The sequence below is a fragment of the Tauraco erythrolophus genome, chromosome 5, assembly GCF_009769465.1.
Source record: "Tauraco erythrolophus isolate bTauEry1 chromosome 5, bTauEry1.pri, whole genome shotgun sequence".
In the NCBI taxonomy this organism is placed as follows: domain Eukaryota; kingdom Metazoa; phylum Chordata; class Aves; order Musophagiformes; family Musophagidae; genus Tauraco; species Tauraco erythrolophus.
In genome coordinates, this window is record NC_141469.1 from 31,759,960 (window position 1) to 31,781,414 (window position 21,455).

Here is a 21,455-nt window from a genome sequence, read left to right on the forward strand (position 1 = left end):
AAATCTCATGCACACTCAGTGCACAAATGTTCAGTTCAGTCATTACGATGTTTATAAAGGATGAACTGTTCTTGAACAATTTCTCTAATGTATTAGCTTAAAAAGGGCTTTATTCAAGGTCAACATAAACTCTGCACTGCCTGAAAGACGGAAAATGCCACTCCTCATGACCGCAGGCAGTGGAGCGTGCACTGTCCTTAAAGCTTGCGGCCCAGTAACATCAAACAGATTTGTCCTGTGAAGTGATGTTTTGCTGAATTTGGGCCTGATTCAGGGTATGTCTCCTGCCCTGCTCATTCAGCAGATTGTAATGTTTTTATTTCTAGTACTGTTGGTCTTGGAAGACCAACATGAAGAAGCGATATTGAAAGTGTTGCATATACAAAGCCTGGGTTTGGTGGACTCTCTGCATCACGTCAGGGTCACAGCAGCTCATCACGGCTCGCCGGGCTGGGGGTAGCAGGGCCCTCAGCACGTGCATGTGGAGGAAGCCAAGGTTGAGGGATCACCTCCGTGGGAATAATGTCAGTCACCCAGCAGTGACACTGATGCATATTAGATAAACAATAAGCTGTATGTCCTGTTTGTCGTGACAATTGGAAACATATATTGCAAACTGAACCCAGCACAACCCATTACTCGTCTGGCTATCAACTGGAGGCATTTTATTGATCATATAAATGTTAAACGGTGCCTAAGAGACATTAGTGTAGGAGAACGGTATGGCTGCTTGGGATCGCTGGAATGACTGCTTTTCCCAGCTGTTTAGCCACTAGTTATTTTGGATACCCATTTGATCAGCTGATTGCACAGGGGAGAAAGCATAAAGGTCTCCCATAGGTGGGGGAAAGTGAAAGAGGGCAGAGCTGTGCTTTTCCCTGTCTTGTAGGGGTAAAACTGTTCAAATCTGAATTCTTAAACAGCCCAAAGGACAGTTCACAAAACCCCTTCTAAGTAACTGGATAGATTCAGATTTTTCTTTTAACTCCTTTACAGATATCTTTTCCCTTCTATTTTTATTGAAGTTCATCGGGCCACAGGTAAAGAAAAGAGACTGGTGATGAGTAAACTATATTTAAGCACCACAAGAATCAAACTTCAACACCTAATGCTGCTGGGGCTACCCAGGTTCCTAAACCAGAGGGGGGGCTGGTTACAGCAAGGAGCAGGATCAGGTGGTTTAATGTGTGTCTCTGGCAATGGGCTCTGCCATGAAACCCCAGCAGGAGACGCTGAAGACTCCTTTCTTGCCAAGAGACACAGATGGGCAGGTGTCTAACTTTAAAACTAGATACTTCACATTGTCAAATCTCTGTTTCAAAACTAGTTTCTGCATCCCCCATTGCTACACTGATGGAGTTGGTTGCAAAGTGGCTGCTGTGTCCCGGAGCAGAGCCAGTCGCAGTCTCTAGCACTGGGCACTCCTTGTCTCTGTAATTTCCCTTGAATGTGCAACGGACATGGGCATACTCTTTAAAAAGGTGTTGGAGTTTGGCTCTGTTTGTCTGTAAGAGCCTTCTAATTTATTTGTTTGTTTATGTATCTCACAGTCTTGTGCTTCTCAAACAAGAGCTATGGAAACACTTTTCCCATTTATTAGCCTTGTCTAACCATTTTTGGGTTTGAAAACTGCTGCGTAGATGGTATCTGTTGCAGTGAATTACTTTCCTCAGTTATTAATTTCTGCCATCAATCATACTTTATCTTTTCCACAGCTGAAGAAATATCTTGTCACTTCTTGTATGGAATAGTACACCAATTAAATTTGATTTATACTGTTATATATTACATTCAGTTAAATTTAATACACAGGGTATAATTTTCACTTCGCAAAGCCTTAGGAATAAAATCAGATACATTTTCATTGGTAAATGATAGGTTAAGCAGAACCTCCGCAACATTAGGCGTAAAGAAAGCAAACACCACGATTTCTCTCATTGGTTCGTGACAGCCAAAATACTGAAGCTCAGAGATACTGTTGGTAATTCTCATGATAATTTAAAATTATTATGCATTATGCCCTCACTTTATCACTCACTACAATGACTGTGCTGGAATAAAGCACAACTTTATTTTGACTGGAAAACACAAGCGTTTTTTTAGAATTTGACCTAGGTTTTTTTACTGCCTTCTTTTGTTCCTTTCTCTCCTTCTCCACTCCTATAACTGAATCTCCATGTTTATATTTATATTTTTCCTTCTTCCTGAGATTTCCTACTGAGGAAACATATAACCTTTTTGAAATCTACGTCTGGACACAGAGAGGAGTTTCCATTAATATCAGTCTCGTGTTCAGTCTATCATTACGAATTCTGTCAGCTTCTCCAGCTACTCAGCCCTTGCATCTGAGGATAGAAAGCAAAATATGAATACAGAAGAAAGACAAGAAAAGTAGCTCAATGACACAAAAGGCTATATGATAATATAGGAAAACTTTGCAAGAATGAGTGGCTAAAATAGAATGTTTTGGAACAAGAGGCAACTGCAATGAGAGTTGTACAGCTGAGATCAGAATCTTGGCATGTCTATAATTCTCTTTCTGCCAAGTTATTGCTGACTGGTGCAAAAGAGAAGCAGAATATGGACACTATCATCCTCATAGATTTCCATACGTACTGGCTACTGCCTGAAAGCATTTTTGCTTTGAGACGGGGGATGCAGTTGACCATTCTGGTCCAAGGCAAAAATCCCTTGAGATGTCTTCCTTTCAATTAGATTACTTTTCCCAAAGCAATAAAGTGAAGTCTGATATCCTCCTCAGACACTGCATATTAAAGAGAAAACATTATTTCTTTGGACTGTACTTTAAAAACAAAAAAGTGCTGATCTCTGGGAAGAGTTTCATCCTGTTGATACGTCCTATGCCTAAGCACAACTCCATTGGCATCTTAAATCCTATAGGCCCTGCGTGGGACACGTTGGGGACTTTCGGTCCCTTCGACACTTTCTCTGAGCCTCTTCAAATGTGGATGTTGCTGAATCTTCCCCAAGGAGCTAAGCCACAGCATCACCGCAGCATGTAGGCATGCATCCTCATGTGTTAAGCAATTTAAGATCCTTGGAATAAACGTTTATCCAAAGGTGGCTTTTAATTATTATAGGTGGGAATTTTGTTTTCTGTCATTATACTATTTACATAAGTTTAGAAAAATCTTTGCATAATGATGCTTACAGATGAAATTATCTGTAGAGTGAGAAGATTAAATGACAAAGACTCAATCCATAAAAGACAAACAAAGGAAATTCACAAGTGACAATGGAATTAAGAAGTGGGAGAAAGGAACATTTTTATGTGGCAAAATGAGTTGCAGTAAAATCCTCCCTCCCATTCCAAAATCCTGAATAGGGAAAAAATTGTGAAGGCTATAAAATGGCTGGCTGCTAGAGGAATAAAGAATTCAGTATTATTACATGAGTGCTCACTGGTACCTTTCGTAGAGACCTGCAAAATGTAATCATGATGCTCAGAATAAAGACTTTTGCAGCAGTAACACATACAGAAACAGAAACAGTGTGTGGGGTGGAAGAAGGTATAACATGGTTAAAAGCTACTGTGAAAAGGAGATAACACCATCACCCATTTAAAACCAAATTGTCTAATGAAAAATGTGACAAAAAAAAGTAAACAAGCAGCAAGAGGAGATTTTAAACAAAACAGTACCAGATCTAGGTTAAACAACATATGGTGTGCATCAGGCAGCTGCTTATTGAAGTGGGGGTAAAATAGAGTGATTGATCATATAGATCTGAAAAGAATTGCTACAGTGGAAAACTACAAGGGAAATTAAATAGTGTATTGAAAGGCTTAAATGTGCCTGTTATAAATTAATTATCTCGAAATACATTTTAGGCAGTTAATATTTTTGTTACTTCCATCTAACAGATGGTATCAGATAAAAATAATGTAGTCACCTCTCAAACACACAACCCAGTCAGATGCTGTTGGCAATATCTACTCTTTAAAACCATGACCTTCCAAAAGAGAAATGTAAGCTCTTATACCGTGTCTCATGAGCCTCATTAACCCCTAGGGCAATCCAAAGTAAGGTTCGTAATCATACATAGCCCCCAAAAAACAGTAATACCACGTTTCCATGGCACAGGAGAGCAAAGAATGAAGAAGTCTGTGGGATGGGGTCTCTGTGCCTGAATCATAAATTGAGGAACATCTGGGAGCATCTATGAGCTCTTGGAGGAACATCAAAATTAATTGTGTAAGTGACTAATGCTGATCCCACAAGCAGATTGTACAAACAGTACATGTTATGAAACTTCAGCTCTTGGAAAGCTAGTTTGGTGAGGTACCAGACCTCAGTATGGCACCTCATATCACAGCCTGTCCTATAGATTCCTATTTCCAGCTTTGGTTTAATTTGAAGTATTACATGACGTTTTAAAATTCAGGATTTAACTCAGTTGCTTCATACCAGAGCACTGAATATTATCAACAGATTTTTCTTACTAGGAGTGAACCTGTTACTCATAGTTGTTTGGCAATGGTTTACATGTTAAAAAAATGCCAACAATGTTCCACGAACAACTTCTATAGTCCTTTATTCTTTGCAGACTTGTGCTTCGGCTCACTGACTGTCTCGCTTATTGAAAAATTGGTATATTAGAGGAAAAAATATCCTCGGTCTTCTGTGGAGTAAAACGTATGTGTGTGGAACAGCCAGTCTCTGGAAGGTAACAAGCTCTCATGCATCTTACGTTCCAGCTTTTACTCAACTGCAAGCATTTTTCAAGTGGCTGGAAATTTTCACTTTTACTATTGCGGGTGCTACTGTCTGTATATGTGTGTGTTTATACATATATGAATATGTATTTTATAGCCACCTGATTAAATAAGTTTGTCATGAAGTTTTCTGCTTTTCATTCCAGCTTTTCATTCCAGCTTTTCATTCCAGCTACTGTTAACAGTATTAACACAACTGTTGAAGATCAGATCGAATTTTTAATTCGAAGATATAACTGGAAAACCTGTATGTTCTTTTTCACCTCAGAGAGAGACAAAAATTGCCACTTTCCAGTGTTTTGGTTACAAACACATTCATGGAAGCTTCATTCTGATATAATGGAGATTTTATACCTGTGCAGCTCCAGTAACTTTATATTTATGTTGTAATTTGTGGCCACGAAGGCAACTGAAACAGAGATATCTTGAGTATGTAAATATATCTCTTTGGGCTATTAAACTCATTTAAATATAATTAATTCATTACATTTAATTCGTTTAGATTGGAATATAATCATTTAATTGATGTGCTGAAGATTAAAGCAGAGATGATTCTGTGACCACACCAAAGGAATCATAAAGAGATACTGAGCTGAGCCAAACAATAAGGTGCGGATTAAGTCAAGACTATGAGGCAGTCACAGTAGTACAACAAGGAGTAGTGCAAGAGCAAGTACAAGTAGTACAAGGACAGGGAGTTTAACTGTTAAATTTCAGTAAGGGAAGAGGTTTTTGTAGAAGGCAAGCAAAGACCACTGAAACTCATTTTGAAAATATCGACATGAGAAGAAGAGTCCTAATAATTCCTCATCTGGCATCCATCACAGCTCTGTCTGGATTACTTTAGCCTTTGTGGGTTAAAAACTCAGGACTTGGATTCTATTTTGCTGATAGGAATTACCTTAAATGTAATACTTGAACATGCCTACTGAGATTCATAGATTATACTGATGCTTTTTACAAATTTGTGTTACAAAAATGTGCACAGTACCTTTACTTATCATGAAAGAATATTAGACAACTATCTTCTTTCATCCTTAAATCCATGAAATGCTTTTTTTATTTCCTATTTTGTTGCTTAAGTTTCAAACTTTAGATTTCTAAGAACATTAGATTTTGGAGTCCAGTTGCAGATCTAAACAGGAGACAAAAGAAAATCTAGGCTAAGTAATTACAAATTACTCCAAAAGTATAAACTTCTCTATTTATTTTGAATAATGAAGTGTAATTTTTGGTCAATTCATACATTTGGTTTTGGTTTTGGTTTTGTTTTTTTAAATGTATTATTTTGACTGAACAGTATTTCAGCATCATAGAATCTGGGTGGTCTGATTCACGAGGATCAAGAAAAAGCATTTGACATCTATGAATTTCACTGCTTCCAGAGCAGGGCAACATCAGCCTTGTGACCAAAGCTATTTGTAAGGGGAACTACAATAATGTCACTCATATAGAGAAACTCTTACAGAGAAAAGATACAAAACTTAATGGAGATCTACATTTGATGACCAAAAAAAAAGTATCATGTTTGATAGAATTTTTCCACAGGGTTGTTTGTTACAAAGTCATTCCCAAACTCTAATTCACAGAAATAATCAGTATTGATGCCCATCATAGCACCCAGTAATTAAGATTTTGTAGAACTAAACACTATACTTTCTGGAAGCATTATATTTTTCCCACTAATCAATTCTGTTACAAAAAACACAGATCATTTGGAATCTAATTTCATACTTCAAGTTCTTTTTAATAAATTCTGGTTTATAAAATCAACAAGGAAATGTTCACAATATAACAAAGTTCTTTTCTTTCTTCTTTTTAAGTTTCCTTTCTGTCCTGAGGCAGCTGCTTGGGAAGGCATAGATTAATGTCAAGTTCAATGTTTTTGGTATTTCCAAGGCTGCAGTTCAGATCTTCAGAGCTTTTTCTCTCTAAACGTTCTTATATTTTCGTCTAAGTTTCCCCTGAGTCATGGATCAGTGAAATGTTAGAATTCCTCATGAGACACAATTACTGATTTCCAACTGTATTCCTAATTTTTTTGCAGATATCTGAATGAGTGGGTTGATTTCCCAGCTGTGCTGCTCCCAGTAAAATCACTGAGGTGTGCAGTGTCACTAGTATGTTTGAAATCCTGGAATCTCCTTCAGGTATGGAGTTATATGCCAATTTTCTGAGTTCATGTTTTTTTATGAGCTCAGTTCTCTTTGTCTATATGAAATATGAGGAGTTAAGGGAGGCTTTCTTGTTAGCAAAGCTGCAAACAGCAACAGAGCTGGAATTTCAGGAAAAGGCAACCTGAAAATGCAAAACACTCTTACAAAAGAAGCTTGTTCTCCAAAGTTAAAGATCCCTTGACATTGCCTGATTCAGAGTGAGAAATATCTTATGCCACCTCCGAGGAGTTTTGTTTGAGCAGAGTTTGGAAGCAAGTTGGGGCAGGGTTCATGTGTGCCAGGTGCTGCTTCTACATCTTAAAGCTCCCAGCATTATTTTTCAGTAGTGGCAACAAAGTACTGTCAATTAAATGAAGCCTCAGCTGAAAAGTTGTCATAAATCTTTGCTGTACAAGAGTGCTGGAGACGTGCTGAGGTGACTAACTGAAGAAGGTGCCTCCTGGGGTGATATTTATTTAAAATGGAAATGCCTTACAGTCATTTCCATTTAATAATCAAATGAAGGCAACACTTCATTTATTCTCCTTCTTTTGAATTTTTGTACTGGCTTTTGTATAACCAATTGAGAAACTATAGTAAAGTGTAATTGAGTCAGTATTCCTTTTCGAGTTAGACTTGTGTTTTTATTTCCTTATGGGACAAACAGAGGTTTTTCTTTCTGCTCCATATTCATGTGTAGCTTCTCTAAAGCTCAGGAGGGGATGCACGCATGCATGAAAGGAAATTTATAAGCATGAACAAATCAGAAACACTCGGATCTGAGGTGTCTCAAATTTAAATAATCCTTATTCAGATGCTGGAATTTTTGCTCCCTTAACCATATTTTTGCTGCTTGCAACTACTAGCAAAGTCTCTCAAGAGCTACTGTGATTGTTACTTTCTGAATCCTGTGGGTTTTAGAAACAATGCGACAGCTATTATTATTACAATATAACATCAATTATTATGATTACCATTTCTCTGTAGTAAAGGGAACAGCAATCTTGGTTTGGCTTTGAATGGCCAGGTTAAGAATTCATAACAGCAAATCTCAGAAATTTACAGAAAGGCAAGAGCTCAGACATTCTTTCCAAGCACCTTGTCAGGCTTATCCAGCATGAATCACTGATTCCATCAAGCTGGAGCTGTGAGAGCAATGCAAAATTCCCAGTGTGGGAGCTGCTTTGTAAAGGGTGGAAAGTGCCTGCTGCAAAGTCGCTACCACAGGAACAAAAGCATTTCCATACTTTGCTTGGCACAGAAGAAGATGCAAGCACGTCTACCATTTCATTAGCCAGACCTGTGGCAAGGTGAAGTTTTTCACAAAAATCACCTTTCACATCAGCAGATTCTCATTGTCTCCTCTTTATAATCTTTTGTTCTTCATAAATTTCTGCTTTCATTTCTCTCTCTCTATCTTCTGCATTTCAACTAGGCTGTCAGTTGAAATGAAAATATATTGTTATGCACTTGCCCTGCAGTAATTCACCTGGAGCCACCTATGGAAGACATTAAGTCAGACTGTGCTATCTTGGCCAGTTTTGGTCACAGCATATGTCATGGTTTAATGCTTCAATGCAGAATCTTGCTGATCCTTTACCTCCTAGTCACACTCACTTGAAAATGACTCATAGGAACATGTGGTGGGACAGGTAAGGCAGCTTTTACAAGTGTCACCTCTGTGTCACTATGAGCAAGGATGGCAGGGGTCAGGCTGTCACCTCCTGAATAGCTCTTATTTGGTTCAAGAGATGTTACTTACAGTTTGACAGTCTGTCACCTTCTGTCAGCTGTAAACTGGCATTTAATTTAAGAACAGGGCTAGAAGAAAAACTTGGGTAGAAACATGCAGAACTTAAATCCCTAAATAACTTAGTGTCTGCAAATTGAGCACAGTCGCCATTGATAGCCAAGTCAAGTCCTCTTATCTGAACCTTTTCACGATAGCATATCTCCCCTTTGAACAAGTGCCATTAGTTCACACAGAAATTTTTTTCTGTTTTCAGCGATGGGGAGACACTATGGTAAATGAGACTCCATGCTAATGTATTATGGTATTTTAATCATTTTTATATAAATGCATGATGATCAGTTCTATGCAGTGCTTATAAGGACCATAGAGCAAACTGAAATTGTCCTGAAGCCTTGCTTTCCAGTGTTTAGGAGGTGTTGGTAAACTTACTTTGACCAGAAGAGTTGGCTGTTGTGTTTGTTTTTACTTTAGCTATTTGATACAGAAAAATCCTTGAAAAACTGATGTGGAAACATCTGTAAAGATTTGAAAGACCATCAATGACATCGGCTGAGGCCATTTCATCAGTGATTTTTCCATTAATCCAGACCTCAGAATCATATTAGCAAAAACAGGGAAAATTGAGGAGTGACAAGTTGCCCTGTTAAGCAAAATATTTTTTTCCTGCACTTCAAACCCCAAAGGTGTGAACACTAAAGACAGGTGACACTGCCTTAGAAGGCATAGTAATTCCATACAAAGAACCTTTTCCATAAATTCCTTTAAAGGAGAAAAATCTAGTTTAAAAGTGTTAGAAGTAGAGTGTTTGTGGGGAAAACACTGCAAAAATATGTCTGCAACACTAATAAGGTAGAATATTCTCCTGTCCAGGTTTGTGTGGGGAAATGAACAAACTCTCTCTCTCATCAAAGTCTGATCTTGAAGTCTTCTTTCCTTTTGAAGAGTGCGATCACTGGGGAGTTATTTTTTGAACAGGGAATATTGCTTTCACGTGCCACAGATGTGACATTCAAATGTGGTGTTTTCTTTGCTAAACTTTCAATAAATGATGGTTCAGAATTTATGCTGAACTAAAACTATTCCTGTTACGTCCTTAGGTACTGCCATCAGATGGTTTACAGACTGACTTTTGGTGTTGGATCTATATTTGACCAAGTATTTAAGCTATATCAGACTTCTGTTGATTTTAGTAGTATTCGAAATACTGTAATGACTGTAACTCTGGGTGTGGTTCCAGTCTAGTTCCAGTATACACTTCTTATTGCGGGGGGGAAAGATACCTAAATACCATCATTTGCGCAGAAAGGATAAAAGGTGACTGTTGCAAAGCCCATTTGAAATTGCCAAGATTCCTTCAACTGACTTCAATAGTCTTTCATCTGACACCTGAGCAGACATTAAAACTCTGTGCTTTCCTGTTCCCCCAGCTGACTGCTCCAGTTCAATTGTTAAGAGAACTGGTAGGGCAGGACAGGGAGGGTTGCAGTGGTTCTCCTCTCTGCCCCAAAATAGAAAATAACCAAGCAAACACATTCTATTGGAAACAGAACCCAGTTTCCACAAATGACAACATGATGCTTTTCCTAGACATCTATTCATGTCCAAGCAGAAATTGATGGAAGAAGAAATACACTTTTAAAAATTACAGAAGTAATTTTCATCATAAAAGAACTGTCAGAGGATGACTATTACATGTCTTGGGGAAAAAAATGGCTCTTCTCTTGATTATTTTGAGTTGATTTGGTTTAGAATGACTTTTTAAAAGAATGTTTATGTGTGTAAAAAAACAGGAAACATATCAACTCTCTCATACCAAGTCAATATCTTTCTGAGCATAGATTTCAACAATCTAGTATGATTATGTGCAGTCAGGTCACCACAGGTCATAAGTAATATCTGAAATATATACTTCGGCACTCTTCAGGGAAAAGTATTTCTATAAGTAGTGTAATTTAAGTGTATGTCACTGCCAAATTGCTCAGTAATGTTCTGAAAGCATCCTCTATTCTTCCTCAATTTTTTGTTGTATCATCTGACCTATACATATGTCGTGGGTTAGGCTGATCCGGCAACCAAACCCACGCAGCTCTCCCAGTCCAGTAAAATGGAGAGGAGAGAAAAATGTAATAAAAGAGCTGAGGATCGAGACAGGAACAGAGGAGCACCCACCAACCACGGTCCCGGGCAAAAGAGGCTGTTTTCTTAAAGCAAAACTATTTATTAACAGCTACCTACAAAAGAGAAAAGCACACAAAAACGGTTACTTGAGAGAACAACAAGAAAACAAGGCCAGGTCTTAAAAACACCACCACTCCCCCTACCTCCTTTGCTTCTTCTTTCCGGCTCTACCTCCTCCCCCCAGTGGCGCAGGGGGGCAGGGAATGGGGGAGTGCAGGTCAGTTCATTCCAAGTTGTTACTGCCGCTTCTCTTAAAGGAAAAGGAGTCCTTACACCATTGTCCCTTGCTCCAGTGGATCCCCTACGCACGGCGAAAGCGTGAATCCTGCCCGCTGGGGGGCAAATCCTTACCCCATCGGATTTGCCCCAAGTGCGGGCTTTACCAGTCCTGGGCTTTTAAGGAGCTGTAGCCACTCGCTCTTGCGTGGGTCATCAACAAACTTTAAATGCGCTCCGGCGTGGGTCGTCATGTCGACCTTAAACGCGTCTCCGTACAGACTTCAAATGCGTAAATGCGTAAATGTGAAATGCGTAAACGTGTCTCTACCTGTGCCCATGATTCACAATAGTCTCAGGCTCAGGCATCTCTTCCCGACGTGGGTCATCCACTGGTTGCGAGTGGGTCTCTGCTTGCTCCACCGAGGGCTGTAACAAGGGGCCGCTCGCAAGGGGGACTCAGCCGCGGCACACGTTGTTCCGTTCCATCTTCACTGACCTCTTATCTGTGTGGCCGTTTCTCTTAGATTTCAGTCCGGTCTGGGTGAACTCGGCCCGGTGGGCGCCCCGGCAGCGGGGCTCTCCCCGAGTTCCTCAAGCGGCTCCGCCGCCGCCATCCGCCACGGAGCGGGCCCGGCCCGGCCCGGCCGGGAGCCGGGAGCGGGGGCCGTGCCCCCCTCCCGTCTCCTCGCTCCTGGGCACCGGCACACCTTTCCGGTTCCTTTGTCCGACGTAAATAGGGCAATTCGCAGAGGCGCCGATTGGCTCAAGCCCCGAGGGGGACGGGAGTCCGGTGCGATGGGCAGCTTCTGCCACCCGGACCTGCCCCCCCGGTTCAAACCATAACAACATATCTCTTTGATTATTTAAAAACTAATAGAAGACAGAAATTCCTTAGAGTTGTGTCAGCTATGTAATAAGGCTCAAGACTCCACTAGAATTACATTTATGATTGCAGGAAATATCCTGGGAACATTTTTTGAATCTCAAAAAGACAATCAATGCAAAAAAATACTATAGATATCCAACCTCTAACAAATTAGCTCGGGAATTGCTAGCCAGATAATTTCAATATTTTTCCAGTCCAGAAAGAACCACTCTGCCTGCATAGCCTGAACTACATAATGTACACCATAAATCTTCATTTGGTGACTTGAGCATCATATAAAATATTTTGCATAAACTCTTGTTCCTTTACAAAATCATCTAATTCTATTGACCAGTCAAGCTTTTGAAAAGCATATAAAGATTGGGTGAAAGGGCAGACGGAAGAGAGGTGCTGGAGCCTAAAAGTTACTTCTGCCTGTCTGTATATACATACACATATAGCTACATGTATAGTCTCAAACAAGTATAAATGTGATATTTATATCAGTGTGAAGGGAAAATGCCATCATGATCCATGTTTGCATCAAAGGAATTACCCTCTTCAGTTTTTTTTTTACAGCTCCAGTTTTTGTCCTGCAAATTTCTACTATTTTCCTACTGTTTTTCTGCGTTTTTCATTGCACCCTGTATTTGAAGAAGTTCCTTAATACAGCTGGTTTGAAAGAAAATAATAATTCCAATATAAAATATCATTTCATTGGAATTTGGTGATTTACCCAAGCTGGTACGTTTGATGCAGATCAATTTATTTCAGACGGTAAAATTCAGATTGTCGTGTTGTTTCTGTCAGCTTCTCCTCCTGGCACTCTGGCAGTCGCCTTCCTGTCTTGCAGAGAACACCAGAATTCCTGCTGAGACCCAAGGCAGACACCATGATGCTCCTGGTCTTTTATAGGAGAAAACTCACAATGATCATCTAGGATTTGTGACCTCACATCTTTTCATGGAAAATTTCAAACCTGAGCTTTGCCCTTATGAGCTGGCAGTTAACCAGCATCTGAAGAATCATGTATTTGAGGTAAGTGATATCTGTTTCCATGTAGTTTTGCTCCTCTTGATACATCTCTGTCAAGATGATATATCTGAATAGAATCTGGATCCCTACAAAATTTCTCTAGTACATTTCTCCTAATGTGAAAGTGAATAATTTGGTTGCAGTATTGTATCCGAAACCTTTTTTTTAGTAGATGTCTTTAAGATTTCTTAAGTGATATTTGTTTTAACTTTATATTCCAATTTACATTCAGAAAAACCAAGAACAAGGTCATCAAAACCTGAATGAAACAAAAAATACTTTAAGCAAACTATTGTCAGAACAACAACAACAAAAAAAACAACAAAGCCCCCCCCAACCCAACAATAACAAAAACCTCAAAACAAAACAAACTAGAAGAATGCTGGAGGCCAAGAGATAATTGGTTTAAAATAAAAAGTTGTAGAAGTTTCTCACAACTTATATTTATTCGAAAAAACATTTGGAACTACAGTTGACTATACCTGCATGACACTGCTTCAGCTGAAGTACACTGCAAAGCAGGTTATATCTGTATTAAAAAGTAGAAAGTAGAAAATAAATAAGCATTACAATATGTTAAGGGAAACATTATCCTTTCAAAGCTACTAAATGAAAGAATTTCCATTTCTCAAACTCAGTGGACATATCACACATTTCATCTAAGACGAAAGAACACATATCTTTGAAGAATAAAATAAACATTGCTAAATGAAAGCTTCCAACAGTAAAATCCCCTGTGTTCCAGTAAGCTAGGATCTGAGTTTCATAACTTGTTTCACAACAATCTGCTCAGAAATTACTAAAAAGATATTCCCTGGTTTTTAGACCAACGCGTTCTCCCTGGCATAAAATGTAAAGCAGCAATGACAGTTTCTTCCACGACAAAAGGAAAAATGGTGAAAACAGAAGGCACTGTAGACTGAAGATAAGCTGACAACATCCCACCATATCATATTGAAATACTGAGTCCCACTCAGCTGGAAGAACTCCTCTTAACATCATAGAGGAAACTTTTGATGGATCTCATCTGTTTTCCTTAATTTCAATAAAAGTTTGGTAGAACCAGAGGCATTAACTAGGTTTAAAAAATTAGAATAAAAAAGGTTTTGTCTTCTTAAATACAGAACAGCTTCTGATTGTCATACGGGTTTTAAAACTTTGAAAACAGTTCATTTGGTTGAAAATTCATTTTTGGAGTAAGTCTTTTCATGTTCAGAGTTTTATGTCTTCAGAGGAAAAAAAAATTCCTGTCAGAGTTTTATGTCTTCAGAGGAAAAATCGACACCCTTTCCTCTTGCAGTTCTTAATAAGACAGCCTTGATGACTGGAGACTCAAGAAAATCTTTAACAGCTGTGAACAACTAATAACCAGGAAGAAGTTACGTTCCTGGAATAACCTAACTTCCTTTGCAGATGACATCTTATTTTAATGAAGTAGCACCGACTGTTCATTCTCTTTACTTTTTAGAGAATAGAATTATTTCTCAGGATCTTGCCTGAATGTAAAATGAGCACTACACCCCTCTCTACTTTGTATTAAGAGATTCAGATATGTGGCTGCTTTAAAAACGTAGGTTTGAACAGCAGAGAGGCTCAGTATTGACTATGATGAATAAGTTCACTAGGTGAAAATTTTGGTTTTAAACACATGGACAATGTACCTCTGCCCTGTTTTGGAAGAGCTAAATGAGGAAAAGAAAACATGCTCTTCTACACGATATACATATTTGAAATTTCATTATGACAGGTCCCCAGCTGGAAAAGAAAGAGCAAGACACAAGGCGCAGAAATGCCCATGAATACTAAAAAGTTCATTGTAAAAAAAAATGCAACATGAAAGAAACCAGAGGTATTAACTTCCAGCCTGGAGTTTTGCTGTTCCCTGAATATTTATGTAAAAGACATTAAAGCATGCAACTCTTTATCTCAGAAAAACTTTTCCTGGTATATAACAACTTCACAGTGTATTGTAAAGCAGAATTGTTATCTGCTTATTCTTTTACACCCCATTCATCACTGATACATTGTGATCTGTCATAGACTAAGTGCCCCAGGGTGACAAGGAATACTTACTACGTGAGAAGAACGAGTACCCCTGCAGTGTGTGGGGGGGGCCTTTTAGGGCAAAGTGATTCTAATTTCAGAAAACATGAGTGTAAAGTAAATACTAGCACAAACTACAGTAACTAGCAAACAAAAGCTAATTTTTCAGTACACTCATGTATGAAATTGTCATTTTGTTATACCTAAAGGCAGCAGATGATTTTTAGGCCACCCTTGCCTGATGACATACGTGAGAGAGTGAGTGACTGCGCGAGTGAGCCACAGTCCTTTCCTCTTCTAAGAGTGGAAGGAGTGTTGATGGAATGTCATTCACAGAATCGTAGAATCATTTAGCTTGGAAAAGACCTTTAAGATCATCAAGTCAAACTGCAAACCTAACACTGCCAAGTCCACCACTAAACCATGTCCCTAAGCACCACATCTACATATCTTTTAAATATCTCCAGGGATGGTGACTCAATCACTTCTCTGGGCAGCCTGTTCCCATATTTGACAACCCTTTTGGTGAAGAAATTTTTCCATGACAAAATTTCTATTGATGTCAGTGGATCTTGAATGGTCTTTGATGGACCTGAGAAGAGATAATATTAAGGTGAGCCTTCATGAAGAGAAACATGGTAAAAGTTGAACTGCTTTTGTAAAGGTCTTATTTTTCTTTAACTCGAAGTTACATTTTAGCTCATCTCACCACCTTCCACATCATTTGTATAGAATCTGTAACCCATCACAAAACTCATCTTGAGGGACGATCTGTGCTCTTCCCTTCATTACATGCTGCAGCTGCTACATTGAGCCATTCTGGGTGCTGCTGAGGGATGTCCACGCTAATTTTTCAGACTTACAAAATATTCTTTTGTTCATTACTTTTTAACGTTTGTGACAAAATGGCCCCTGTATTATGCTACAGCTGAAATTGCCACTAGCAGGGAGCCAGAGAAATTCAATGACAGCTGGAGCAGCTTTAAAGGCACTTCCAGCTCCAGTCATGTGTCCTTTGCTGCTCTTCATTTTTGCAGAGGAGGATTCATGGTGCTGCTGATTTACAAGCTAGAGCTGGAGACCAGAGGGGAGCGCAATTTGATTACAGACCCGGCTTTTCCAACAAACATTTGAAGCCATTTAATACCAGTTCAGTAAGATTTGAAGCTGTCGCTGTTAATAGTGGATCTGGTAACTCAAATGTAAATGTTCATCTTTATGGTGGTAAATTTAACTATGGAAGTGCTGTCAAACTTTAATGGGCATTTGAAGCCCACATCTTTGCACTGAAAACATCCATAAGAATTTGCAGAAGGCAGGGCACAGCTTAGAAGTGGCAGTAAAAGGAGGATTTTTGTGTGAAAAGCAATGACTTCTGGACAATTCACAGATGTAGCAAAGGAAAAAAAAAAAAAACCTAAAAAAAATGTTAGATGATCCTGAAAGAGATTATTAATGAGGGCTGAATCTCATCTGGTTCACCTGCAGGTTCAGAGATCATTTCTTGTTCTTGTCAGCTCTCAGAAGCTCAGACATTTCTGCAGAGCTCGAAGTATATAACGTGCTGAATTTTTGCAATTAGTCTCAGAAATAACAGCCTGTCTTTTGAATTTCCAGTGCTTCTTCACTTTAGTAGGGACAAAATGCCATTGGAAAAGCTTCTCTTGTGTTACTCCATTTCATTGCATGCTCTCCTGCAGCAAGACTGGAATGCAATAGGTTTAATTTAGTTCAAAATTCTAGGGTGTAACTTTAAATTTTAAAAGCCTTTAAACCTAAAAGATTGCACACAATTGTCTGGGCCTGATTTTGCTCCTAGTTTAGTCTTTCCCTTGGAAAACTTCTCTCCTAGTCAGTGTCAGAGAAGATTTTTGGAACTGTTTTTCCCTTCACTACTTCAGCTCTTTACTTGAAAAATTTGGTGCTGGTAATGTGGAAGGTGGTTATATGGTTCCAAGAAGGAAAAAGACACATGAGCTGAAAGATGAATACAGATATTGATGCGATTCAGGATGGGGGAAACACCAAGAGCAGAAAGAGTGACAAATATAGGAGCAGCAAAATACAACCACAAACCTGTCTTTTGGAGGAAGGGGAGAGCCCAGCTGTCCCCTTAAAGGAAATCACTTAAATTAACTTAAACTTACAAGGAAATTACAAAATAAAGATAATTTGTGGTGTGTGTTTGTTCCTGGAAAATTTAAGGATCATTTTTTCGCATCCTGTATTCAGTGGGCAGCAGTAAAAGGGTTTAACACATATTTCCTGCATTTTGACCATGATTTTAAGAGATTCCTTTCCAAGTATGCAATTACAATTAGCATCTGCGTATGACTAGAATATGCAGAAACGAAGGGTGAGATGATTCAGGAAATTAGCACCTGAAAATGCAAATTGGTCTTAAATCCAATGCAGTTGGGGACGAATCCTTCTCTACTTACTTAGTCAAAAGTTCCTGTTAAATGCTTACTTTGTTTCAGTAGGTTTCAGCCCCTTAAGTGTAAATGTACTCGGAGAAAAGTATATCTCCTTAGAAATTATAAGCTTTTAATGACAATCTATTAGAAACAAAACTTTGCGACAGAAATATATCTATTCCAGTGAAAAATTTGGGAAAGATAGCTCAGCTCAAGGACAAAATGTCCTGTTAAGATGAAAGAAAGGAGGTTTATTTGCCACTCCCACTCACTTTGTGGTTTGCCTTTTTAGGCAAAACGCCATGGGTTTGTGTTTCTATAGAGCAAGAAATTCTGGAAATCTTACAAAGTTTTGCAGGAGTTTCAGTTTTATTCAGCCTGTATATAGAACTTTTAAATTATCAGGAATAAGAAAAGATCAACGGTAGAGGTGGGAATCAGGTTAAGTCTGGAGTTTATATACACACACACACGGAAACTAGATGGATAACAAGGTTTATAATAATAATTCACACACATTGGGGATGTGGGTGTGGGTGTGTTTGTATATGTGTCTGTACACACACTGAAGTACAATTAAAAAATATCACCACATTTTTCACGGTAACACGATTTTGCAGCCTCAGAAATCAGACTGGCCAATCTGTGCATCCACATGACAAATTTTAATCCAAACACAATTGTTGCAATAATGTTCCTGTTACTTTAGCGTCGCAGTGCTGAAAAAAAGTCACCCTACGGTCCTGTCCTTCGCTGTGATGTATTGCAATATTTGAATATTCAGCCTTCTTGGCTAAGGGCAGAGCTCCACTGACAAATGCACGACACGGTGCAATGCAGTGACAGCTATTGAAATATTTGTACATCTGCTGACCCAGGGATATGCTGGTATTTAGAAGGTTGGCATCTCCTGACTCTCTTGATAAATCAGAACTGTGCTGACTGCTTTCAATTGGACTCACTCATTTCCACTCAAAATTGTACACAGTGGCTGGAAAGGTGACAAGTCACTGTTGTATCTTGAGTGATTAAGTCCTAGCCAAGGATAACAACAGTAATAACTGGTTGACAAGGGAATCTTCCACATAAATAAGGGTAATATAATCAGCAGTGCTGTCAGACTTCCTATATATTTTCCTGCATGGAAATCTCAGAGCCTGAGATGAACAGAAATGAAATAAAAAGCAATCATGTTTACTGCCATGCTCTGCATTAAACATCTGCCATACAATGGTATCATTTGACTGCTATTGGTTTTACATGGCGGTGTAGCAATTACTTGGACATTACTCCTCTGAAATATTGCTACCCAGCATGTTTGAGGTCAAGGGCACAATTAAGATTTAGAAAAAGATGAGAAGTTTATATGAGTAGAAAGATATTGCCAAGTCATATAGATAAACTATATATGTAAGAAATACGCATGTTTGCAGGCATAAATAAAATATCAGATGACAGCAGCCAGAAAATGACTTCTACATTTGTACATCACTGGTTTTCAAGTACCTCCCTCAATTTGATGCTGATCTGTGTCAGAGATGAGTAGTATAACTGAGCTACTCTATGCTTCAATGTGGCAATTTTTGTGCTCCCATCATCGTTTTTTATCACCAGAAACATGATAATTACCATTGGTGTCTCAGTGCTGAATCTATAACACGTCAAAAGAAGAAGGGAGCACTGACACATGGTACGGGTCAAAAATAAGCCTTCTCTTGGGGACAGAAAGAAAACCTGGTATTTCGCAGCCTTCAAGGAGTTTGGAAGTTCATTTTTGAATATATGTGTATATAAAATATTCATTTTTACCAAAGCCATTGAAAATAGACAAATCGGAAGAGATTATTGGGCCAGTAGGTTACACACCTTGTGTGTGCAAGTACCTGCTTGTGAAATGGATTTCTACTTTTCCACAGTTGCCAAATGACTCTTCAGTTGCTCATTTCCAGATGTTTGAGCCATTCACATGACCTTTACCTAGGGCAGCAAAGTGACTGTTTGTGAGCTCTGATTAAATTTAACATTGTATGTAGTCTTCTATACAGGCAGAACCTAAATAGGACAGGGACAGCAGTTTATTACAAGGATCTTCATGACACTGCAATAAAGCTGATCAAGAGACTCCAGCCAATTTTGCAGGATTTTAAAACTAGACAGTAGAGATGAGAGCAAAGGTGATCTTAGTCTTTCCTGACAGTGACAAAGCACAGACAAGTGACCATGGTGGGACTGAACTCCTTCAATGTTTTTGGATAAGTCTGAGGCTGTGTTTTGGTGACACAACTTTGCTGACACAATATGTTCTGTTGATACATAGGCTGATGCTCAGGCCTTATATAAATGCTCTATCTGAATCACATACATCACCTCGTGAAATCTCTCTTTCTCTGCATCCTGACTGAGCCTGTACTGGGAGGATGCATTCAGGCTGATTGTGTGTTCTTCTAGTTTATGCTTTTGGGACCTAAAGCCAATTCATAAATGATAGAGAAGTGTGTCAATGAATGTCAATGAATAGAAGAAATTATTATTATAATATCAGTTACTTATAGAATCATTTTGTGCTTGAGTTTGTCCAGGAGCTCCTTGTTCATCCATGCAGGCCTCCTGGCTTTTCTTTCTGACTTCTTTGGATACACTGCTCCTGAGCTTGGAGGAGATGATCCTTGAATATTAACCAGATTTCCTGGGCCTCTCTTCCCTCTAGGGCTTTATCCCATTGTACTCTATCAAGTAGGTCCCTGAAGATGCCAAAGTTTGCTCTCCTGAAGTCCAGGATAGTGAGCTTGCTCTGCTCTCTCCTCGCTGCCCTAAAGATCTTGAACTCCACCATTTCATGGTCACTTCAGCCAAGGCTGCCCTTGAGCTTCATGTTCCCCATCCCTCCTTGTTGGTGAGAACAAGGTTCAGAATAGCACCTCTCTTCTTTGGTTGCTCTATCATTATTATCATCAACGCATTCGAGGAACCTCCTGGATTGCTTATGCCTGCTGTGTTGTTCCTCCAACAGATACTGCGGTGGTTAAGTCCCCCATGAGGATCAGGCCTTGTGAATGTGAGGCTGGTCCTATCTGTCTAAGGAGGGCCTCATCTGTTCGATCTTCCTGGTCAGGTCACCTGTCTCTGCCCTCCCTGCAATCCTGTCCCATAAGCTCTTGGTCAGCTCATCCATCACTGGGCAGACCTCAGCGCACTCCAGCTGGTCACTGATGTAGAGGGTGACACCTCCTCCTCATCTCCCCTGTTTGTCCTTCCTAAAGAACCTCTATCCTTCCATTCCAACACTCCAGTCATAGAAGCCATCCCACCACATCTCCATGATGCCAATAACATCATAGCCCTGCAGATATGCACACATCTCTAACTCATCTATCTCTTATGCTACGTACATTTGCATAGAGGTATTTAAGTTAGGACTCAGATGAATTTGACTTCCTGGTTGGAGTGTCTGGAATTCCTTGTGCTGCTCTTCAAGTGCTCTCAGCCTGTCACAGGCGAGCCTGATATCAACCCCTCTCCCTTCAAATCTAGTTTAAAGCTCTGTCAAAGAGCCTCACTAGCTCATGAGCAAAGACCCTCCTCCCTCTTTGAGTCAGCAAGCCTGGTGCCCTGTAGGCCATCCTATTATTGAAAAACCCAAAACTGTGGCAGTGACACCAGCCATGTATTAATAGACTGGGCACGTCTGTTTCTTCCAAGGTCACTGCCCACAACTGGAAGAAGAGAGGGAAAAATAATCTGTGCTCCAGATGCACTTATCAACTGTCCTGGAGTCTCTTTTAATTGCCCTTGGACTGCCCGTTGTGGCTTCATCACCAACCACATGGAAGACCAGTAATGAGTAATAGTCTGAGGACCGTACCAGGCTTGGAAGTTTCCTAGCGATGTCCTTAACCCTGGCCCCAAGGAGGCAGCAGACTTCCCTAAGAGGAGGGTCTGTCCAGCATATTGGACCCTCTGTTCGCCTCAGAAGGGAGTCGCCTACAACTACAACCCATCTTTTCTTCCTCGTAGAGGTGGTCATGATACGGGGGGTAGGCCTTTCTGACCCTGG